General features: G+C 37.5%; 1 pseudogene across 1 annotated transcript; it reads left to right on the top strand.

The window, feature by feature from the left end:
* The first annotated feature begins 4,862 nt into the window (after window positions 1-4,862).
* Window positions 4,863-5,288, top strand: LOC101633543 (annotated as a pseudogene). The gene has a single exon (XR_001145062.1). The product of XR_001145062.1 is annotated as a 60S ribosomal protein L31 pseudogene (transcript).
* The last annotated feature ends 2,811 nt before the right edge of the window (window positions 5,289-8,099 follow it).

Below are 8,099 nucleotides of genomic sequence, written 5' to 3'. Positions count from 1 at the left end.
TACCCCAGTTCTGTATGTATAAATAAATTAAATAAATAAATCTTTTGAAAAAATAATTACACTCGCAGCATCCTTTCATTCCTTCCATCTCAACAGTACTTTGCCAGGCACACTGAAATACACTATTTTTTTTTAAGATTTATTTATTTATGCATACAAAACTGGGGTACAAGCCAGAGGTTCAGGGGTGGTGACAGGCTTCACCCAAGACAGAGTAGGGAGCAGAACAGTCAAATCAAAGAAGTACACTGCTGAGAGGAGCAGCATGCAGGTCAGGAGAGGTCTGCCACGCCATGTGGATCACCTCTGGGAAGGGGATCGAACTCCCACTGAAGCGGCCCTCATTTGCAGTGCTGCATCCTAATGGCTGTACCACCAGGGAGGGACGAAATACACTATTTTTAACCAATACTTTTATGGGGTCTTTGTTCTAAGTGGAAAGATGAAGTACTAAGGATGCGTAAATTTTACAATAAAACTGAATTTGGATCACGATCTTATTGGGAGACCCTTGGGGAAACTAGTTAAGCTTGTCTCGCCTTTTTCCTGGTGTATTAGCTATACGAGAGGTCTTGTTCAAAAAAGTGGAATTGAGCACTAGTTTATGGGAGAAGCTGACTACACCTTAACCCTTTCCCTGTGTGTTCAACTCTTCTCTGTGTGATTTAATACGTATCTTTCCTACTATAATCTGAGCTCTTCAAATGGAATAACTATTTTGTTTTACTAGGTACTTCTAAAAATTCTAAAGTGGCATGGTATAACTTAAAGTTCAAGATAAGGAGGTCAAATCCAAACTTCCCTGTTCACCATTCTTCTCGTTCCCCATAACATTTTGAAAAGTTATTGCATCTTGAAGTCCCAACTTCCTCAACAAGTGGGACTAAAACAATTATCAGCACCCTTGGTTGATGTAAGAAGCAATGATGCAAATTACCTAGCCAAACAAACTACTGGCATGTGGTAGGTGTTCCATAAATCCATTGTTTTCCTCACATGTTCTTTCATTTTGATAAATTGTATCTAGATAATGCTTCAATACAAAGAAGGATGGAATTGGTCAAAAATTCTAGAAGATCATGTCTCTTCTTTCTCTGAATCTGGAAGGCCCCAGCTCAGAGAACAACTTGAGAAGGTATAGAGCAGTCCATATCAGATTGCTCGAGCAACTTATTGAGTAATTTCAGGATATACTGTTAATTCAGTTTCTCTCTTTTCCTCCTCCCCAAACTCATCCATCTTAGAGAAAGGAGCAGTGAAGACATTCTGAAGAAAAACCTTGCAGAAAGACCATTCATTCATTCATTCATTCATTGTCCAAGGTGTTGAGGGGGAGATAGAGATGAATTTACAAAGGCAAAGAAGACTGATTGGATTATGAAATCCCAGAATGAAAAACTGGAATTCAATCTTACTGCCAAACTAAATTTCCTAAAGACCCAGGACACTAAAACTTCAAACAATAATCAGATTTCAGTTTTGAAGTTCATTTAGGCATTTCTTAAAGGAATTAGTTTGTGGGGGTTTTCTACTTTGTCCAATAAAGGACAAAGAATTTTATGTGTGACTTTCCATCTGAGATTGCAGCTGTAGTTCACGGGAGTTAATGACTTTTTTTCTCTTCAATTTCACCTAGTAAGATAAAACAGAATTGCCCTAGAGTTTTCCTATAGCAGAATGACTGGTCAATACCTTTATACTTGCTTGTCAATGCTATCAAAATATTGTTTAATAATTTAGGAACAACCATGTAATTTTCTTTCCTAGCAAGAGCAAATTAGGCACTTACTAATAATTGACAAAAATACTTAATTCAAGGGATGCCTTTGAGGATTTACTATTATTGAAAACGAACTTAAAATAAATTTTTCCTTCAACTGTTCAACATGTTACTTCTGTTTTCATGTCCACTCACATCTTGACAATGATATCAGAGTTTGCCTCCCTACTCCCCAAACAATTTCCTTACTAAACAACAGGGTGTATGTGTTCACCCTGGTAGATATCATTTGGAAAGGTGGGCAGAGGCTTAAATGGATTTGACAAAGCCCCTCTTCCTTAGTCCTGTCCCAACCAGGAAAATCAATGGGAGCAATCAAGGGAAGCAATCAAGGGAATTACAAAGTTGTGAATTTCATACTCCCCAACTAATGAAAAAATAAACTAGCAATCATAACTTTGGGAAAACAAATGTTGCAATTGATACTCATTGCAAGTTAAAGAAGAGCTCTTTAAATAAATACCATTTAAAACAATAGTAACATATCATTTACCCCTCTTGAATTGGCAAAAAATGAAAAAAAAATGTGTGGTTGGGGATTTGCAAGATTTGGGGAAATTAATACTTTCTTACTTAGGCAAATTTCAAGTGAAACATCAGTCTGATTAGACAATGAATGCTAATTTTTTTGAATGGTAAATTGTAACCCCAAATGGAAGCCATCAGCTTAAACCTTCAGCTCTAATACTGTCATTTCACAAATGATCAAATTAGATGTGATAGCAAAGCAAAAGGAATTGTTGGGTTTTTTGTTGAGAGGCACATAACTGACTAATGTCCCCAGCTGCTATTCTTCTAGATTCATCCCCAAGTTCAGAATGGGGCCACACTTCTCAAAGTCTGAATGAAACAGCAGGGTTGCTAATATAGGCCTACTCCTGATAGGAAGGGTCCCTTTAATAGGTGACTCTGGCTCAAGAAGATTAGGCTAACCAGAACTTTTCAGAACTGCGCTGCAGTCTGACACTCTTCCTACCCAGGCAACTCTCTCCTCCTTCAATAGTGTTAGAACTGTATCATACACTGATAACTGTCCCGAGCAGCTCCTGACCCTTTTCCTCTGTGTGGAACTGAAATGTATGTGTCCAAAAATATTACTTTGAAACATAACCCACACAGTGAGCACGTGGTTGTCTACAAGCTAAGAAGTAGGCCCTCATCAAGAACCAAATCAGCCAACAACTTGAACTCACACATCCCAGCCTCCAGAACTGTGAGAAACAAGGCTTTTTGTTTGTTTGTTTAAGTGATCCAGTCCATGATATTTTGTTAGGGTGGCACAAGTTGACTAACAGTAATTTCCTACACACAATTTCTTACAGGTCTAATTCCATCTTGGTATCTGCTTCTCAGGGAACACAGCTAAACAATGAGAGACAATACCACTTGTCTAAGATCAAAAAACTAATTGCTGACTAGTTGGAATCAAAACCTTTCATTACCAAAATTTTTGCTTTAGATCAAGAATAACTAATATTTCATTCTAACTAACTAGGAAAATAGTAGTTCTAGTAAAAAAAATGAAAGAATCTCAACAGAGGCAGTTTGGGATATCAAGAATTCTAGGATATGACACAATTTCATTCACAATGGCCTAAATATAAGAAATGTCCCACCAAAAGTTATAATTTAGTTCAAATAATGTTATTTGCTACTGAAACAAGGCACTTATAAGAGGAATTGAATATCATTTTCATTACTTGAGGCCAAAGAGGGAAATAATCATTATCTTTCATGTATTGGCTTGAAGAAAATGAATAGCTACAAAAATGGTATTTGACAAAATCCAACGTCAATTACCAATTTTAAAAAATCAGGAAACTCGGCCCTCCCTGATGGCACAGCGGGTTAAAACACAGCACTAAGAAGCTAAAGCCACTTCCGCATGAGTTCGATCCCCGCCTGCCCTGGAGGTGACCACATGGCGTGTCAGACCTCTCCTGACCCGACCGCTGCTCCCCTCAGCAGTATACTTCGTCGATCTGCCTGTTCTGCTCCCCACTCTGTCTCTGGTGAATCCTCTCACCCTCCGCATCTCTGGCTTGTACCCCAGTTCTGTACGAATAGATAAATCTTTAAAAAAAAATTAGGAAACTGGGACTAGAAAGGAACGTCCTCATTTTGATAAAAGACATCTATAAAATTTTAATGGACAATACAATGTAATATTGTATGTCCAGTATTTCATTCAATATTGGACTGGAGGTTGGTTCTAGGCAGAGTTATAAGGCAAAGGGTGGGAGGGGGGGAAAGGTATGTGGTTTGGAAAAAAACAAATGAAACTTTATTTACAGATCACATGACCCATATATGTAGAATACACTATATGTGATATTTACAAAAGAGACTATAGAATTAATGAGTTTAGTAAGATTGCAAGATACTACCTTCATAAAAAATCAAGTGTACCTCTACATAGTAACTATGAAAGCAAATAATTGAAATTCAAAAAGAAAGTAGTATTTTTATAATATCAAAATATATGAAATATACACACATATATCCAACAAAAGCTGCGTAACACTGATACACTAATAATACAGTGACAAAAATTATATATGATAATATACTAAAAACTACCAAGCATTAGTGAGATATACTAGAGAAAATCTAAATAAAGAGTTGTAATATGTTTATGGCCCAAAAAAGTAAACAGCATTAAGATGTCAATTCTCTCCAACTAATAAGTTCTACACAATTCCAATCAGAATCTCAGATTTTTTTTTATAGAAACAGGTAAACTGACTCTGACTTTCATGTAGAAGTTTGAAGGACCACCTCGAATATCAAAAATAACTTTGAAAGAGATGACCAATTTGGAGGACTAATATTAGCTGATTTCAAAATTTATTACAAAGCTATAGTAATTAAGACTGTGGCATTGGCATGAAGATCAACAAATAGATCAACAGGACAGAAGAGACAGAGACTCGCATATATGTGAACAATAGGTTTTCTGTTGTTTTTTTCCCACAAACATGCTAAGGTAATCACTGGAAAAACAATTGCCTATCAACAAATGGTCCCAGCACAATATTATATCCATGTGTAAAAATAATAATAATAATTTAAAGACTTTCCCTCTCCCACAATACCTTGCCCCTTCCTTTTCAACTTCGGTCCCAACAGAATGGCTCCCGCAAAGAAGGGTGGCGAGAAGAAGGGCCGCTCCGCCATCAACAAGGTCGTTACTAGAGAATACACCATCAACATTCACAAGCGCATCCACGGAATTGGCTTCAAAAAGCGTGCCCCTAGAGCACTAAAAGAGATCCGGAAATTTGCAATGAAGGAAATGGGCACTCCAGATGTACGCATTGACACCAGGCTCAACAAAGCAGTCTGGGCCAAGGGAATAAGGAATGTCCCCTATCGTATCCGTGTACGGTTGTCCAGGAAACGCAACGAGGATGAAGATTCGCCAAACAAGCTGTATACTTTGGTTACCTATGTGCCTGTCACAACTTTCAAAAATCTACAGTCAATGTGGATGAGAACTAATCACTGATGAACAAATAAAGTTGTAAATCACAAAATAATAATAATAATAATAATTTAAAAAGAAAAATAAACATAGATGCATATGGTATTCTTTAAAACGTAACTCAAAGTAGATCATGAACATAAACATAAAACTTAAAACAATAAAAATTCTAAGAGAAAACCTGTATGGCTTTTAGTTAAGCAAACCCTTCTTAAGTCATGATATCAAAAATCCTTAAAAACAAGCCAAGGGGGCCCTCTCTGGTGGCGCAGCTGGTTAAAGCACAGCATTAAGAAGCTAAAGCCACTTCAGCATGAGTTTGATCCCCCCGGAAGTGATCCACATGGTGTGGCAGACCTCTCCTAACCCGCCCAATGCTCCCCTCAGCACTGTACTTCATCGATCTGCCTGTTCTGTTCCCCACTCTGTCTCTGGTGATCCTCTCACCACACCTGTGCCTCTGGCCTGTACCCCAGTTCTGTATACATAAATAAATAAATCTTTAAAAAAAAAAAAACAAGCAGAGGGCTCTCCCTGATGGCGCAGCATGTTAGGACACAGCACTGCAAGCTGACTGCAGCCTCTTCAGTGTGAGTTCCATCCTTGGCCCCTGAGGTGACCCATATGGCAAGGGAGACCTCTCCTAATTGGCCTGCTGCTCCCCTCATCAGTGTGCTTCGTTGATCTACCTGTTCTACTCCCCACTCTGTCTCTCTCTGTCTCTGATGAAGACTCTTACCGCCCCTGCACCTTTGGCTTGTACCCCAGTTCTGTATGAATAAATAAATCTTACAAAAAAAAAAAAAAGGTGAGCTAAAAAAGACAAAAAAACAAATAGTTAAGTAGGACTTCAACAAAATTTAAAATATCTACTCATTGGATGACACTGTTAGGGAATAAAAATATAAATCACAAAACTGAGAGAAGATATTTATAAAGGCCTGTCAATATCTAGAAAATATGCCAATAGAGAATAATAATACTTTAACACTTATTGGGCTTTTTTTCAAGGACAGACATGTGCTACATGTTTTTTATCTTCTGTAACATTTAACCCTTACAGCCCTGTAAATTAGGGAATATTTTCCACACTTTGCAAAAGGGAGAACAGGTCTTAGAAGAGTTCACATGGATTATCTCATTTTGTCTCAATAACGTAGGATAAGCAAAATTTTATAGTAATAGAAACCCACAATTTTTGCTGGCTTAAAGAAACAAAGTGTTTCCAAAACCACTATGTTCCTTGGAGGTATAGTGATCCAGGCATCATCTGAAACATAAAGCCTCAAAAGCCATAGCAAAGAAGGAAGGGAAAACCAGAGGCTTTCACATGAACAGTTAAATGCTTTGATGGAAAATTACATGTTACCTCTGTTCACATTGTATTGAACAGGACTAGTCTTGTGAGCCCATACAACTGCAAGGGGGGACATTTCCATCCATGTCCCTGAAAGAAATGGAATTAATTTAGAATTTACAAATGAATCTATCATTACAGAGAAGCTATATATACAAACATATCGATAGCATCTTATTTAAGGGGTTAGAGAATCTCTTCCCCAACTAAATATTTTTCCTTAATGTATACCATGGTCTTACTTCCTGATGCTCTTACTCTGCATCTTAATTGTAGTTGACAGCAAAATCCAAGTCCTCAAGTTCCCAGGATGTCTGTAATACTCTAATCTTAACTGATAGAGCATAAAGGCATTGGTAAATACTTAACTCACATAAAGGGAAGGAAGCAATGGTGTATGTTGGTGAAATATGGGCAAGCTGGTGATGGGTGAACCATGGTGATAATATCTGATGAGTAACTTAATATTACCTCAAGTAAAAATAAATTAATAAATTCATTAATTAATATAAATTGAAAACATTTAAATCATAATAAACTAAGATGGGTAAAGAGAGAATAGTAACTGTTACTATAAATGTATGTTTTAGAGATTTGGGGTCTCACCAATATGTAAATTAACCCTCTCTCCTATGGTCTCCAGCGTTACCTAGAGATAATTAGAGCAAAAACAACAGATTATAAAGCTGAACCAGGAGTGGCTGGGTCCTTCCCATTGAACACTTATAGGAAGTCTTGCTGCATGACTCAAGTAAATGCTAAAAATATGTTCACAGTCAAATAAAGTGTACAAAATAAAAAGGATTGATTAAACAAAGTAATTAGATGTCTATTCTGCAGACTTTTGACTATAAACTTAGAATGCCAATTGGAATTGTAAATTTCATAGGGAGACATTATATGGAATGTTTGTTAAACTTCATTTGATTTTGGAAATGCTTCAATATCATGAGATATCTGGCAAAACACAGTTCAGGAGATCTTGCCTTGAGAGATTAAAGTGAGATATTGTCTTCTTACTCCACTCTGATTAGTACTGTGAGCATTGGCATGGCTAAGCACTGAAGCCCCAAGCCAGTTTCATGCAGTCAAATCTCGCTTCCTGCAGTAGTCTTCTTCCTGGACCAACCACCTTCCTCCCCTCAGATCCCAGCTCATGAGACCAAGCTGGATCACACCCATCTCCACCTTAGAATCTCTGAGTTGACTTGTTCCACTCCATGTCACCAAATGCTTATTCCATTAATATATTTTAGGTACTGCTTGTGTGTCCCCTAAGGCCCAGCTTCTCCTCACAGGGAAGCTCTTAGAGGTGTTCCTAAGTAAATGTTCCAGGGTCACTTAACAGTAGGCTTAAAGTTAAAACAGCATGATCCAAGGATATATGATAATCAATTAGAAAATACATTCAAACACTCCAAATGTTAGCTCCCTGCTCCAAAGCCAGATATCATAACTCAGATATCTGATCATCCTTT

This window comes from Condylura cristata, unplaced genomic scaffold (genome assembly GCF_000260355.1).
Source record: "Condylura cristata isolate star-nosed mole 26May11 unplaced genomic scaffold, ConCri1.0 scaffold00005, whole genome shotgun sequence".
NCBI lineage: Eukaryota > Metazoa > Chordata > Mammalia > Eulipotyphla > Talpidae > Condylura > Condylura cristata.
The sequence above is the reverse complement of the archived record's forward strand: the minus strand, read 5'-3'. Positions and strand labels throughout refer to the sequence as shown.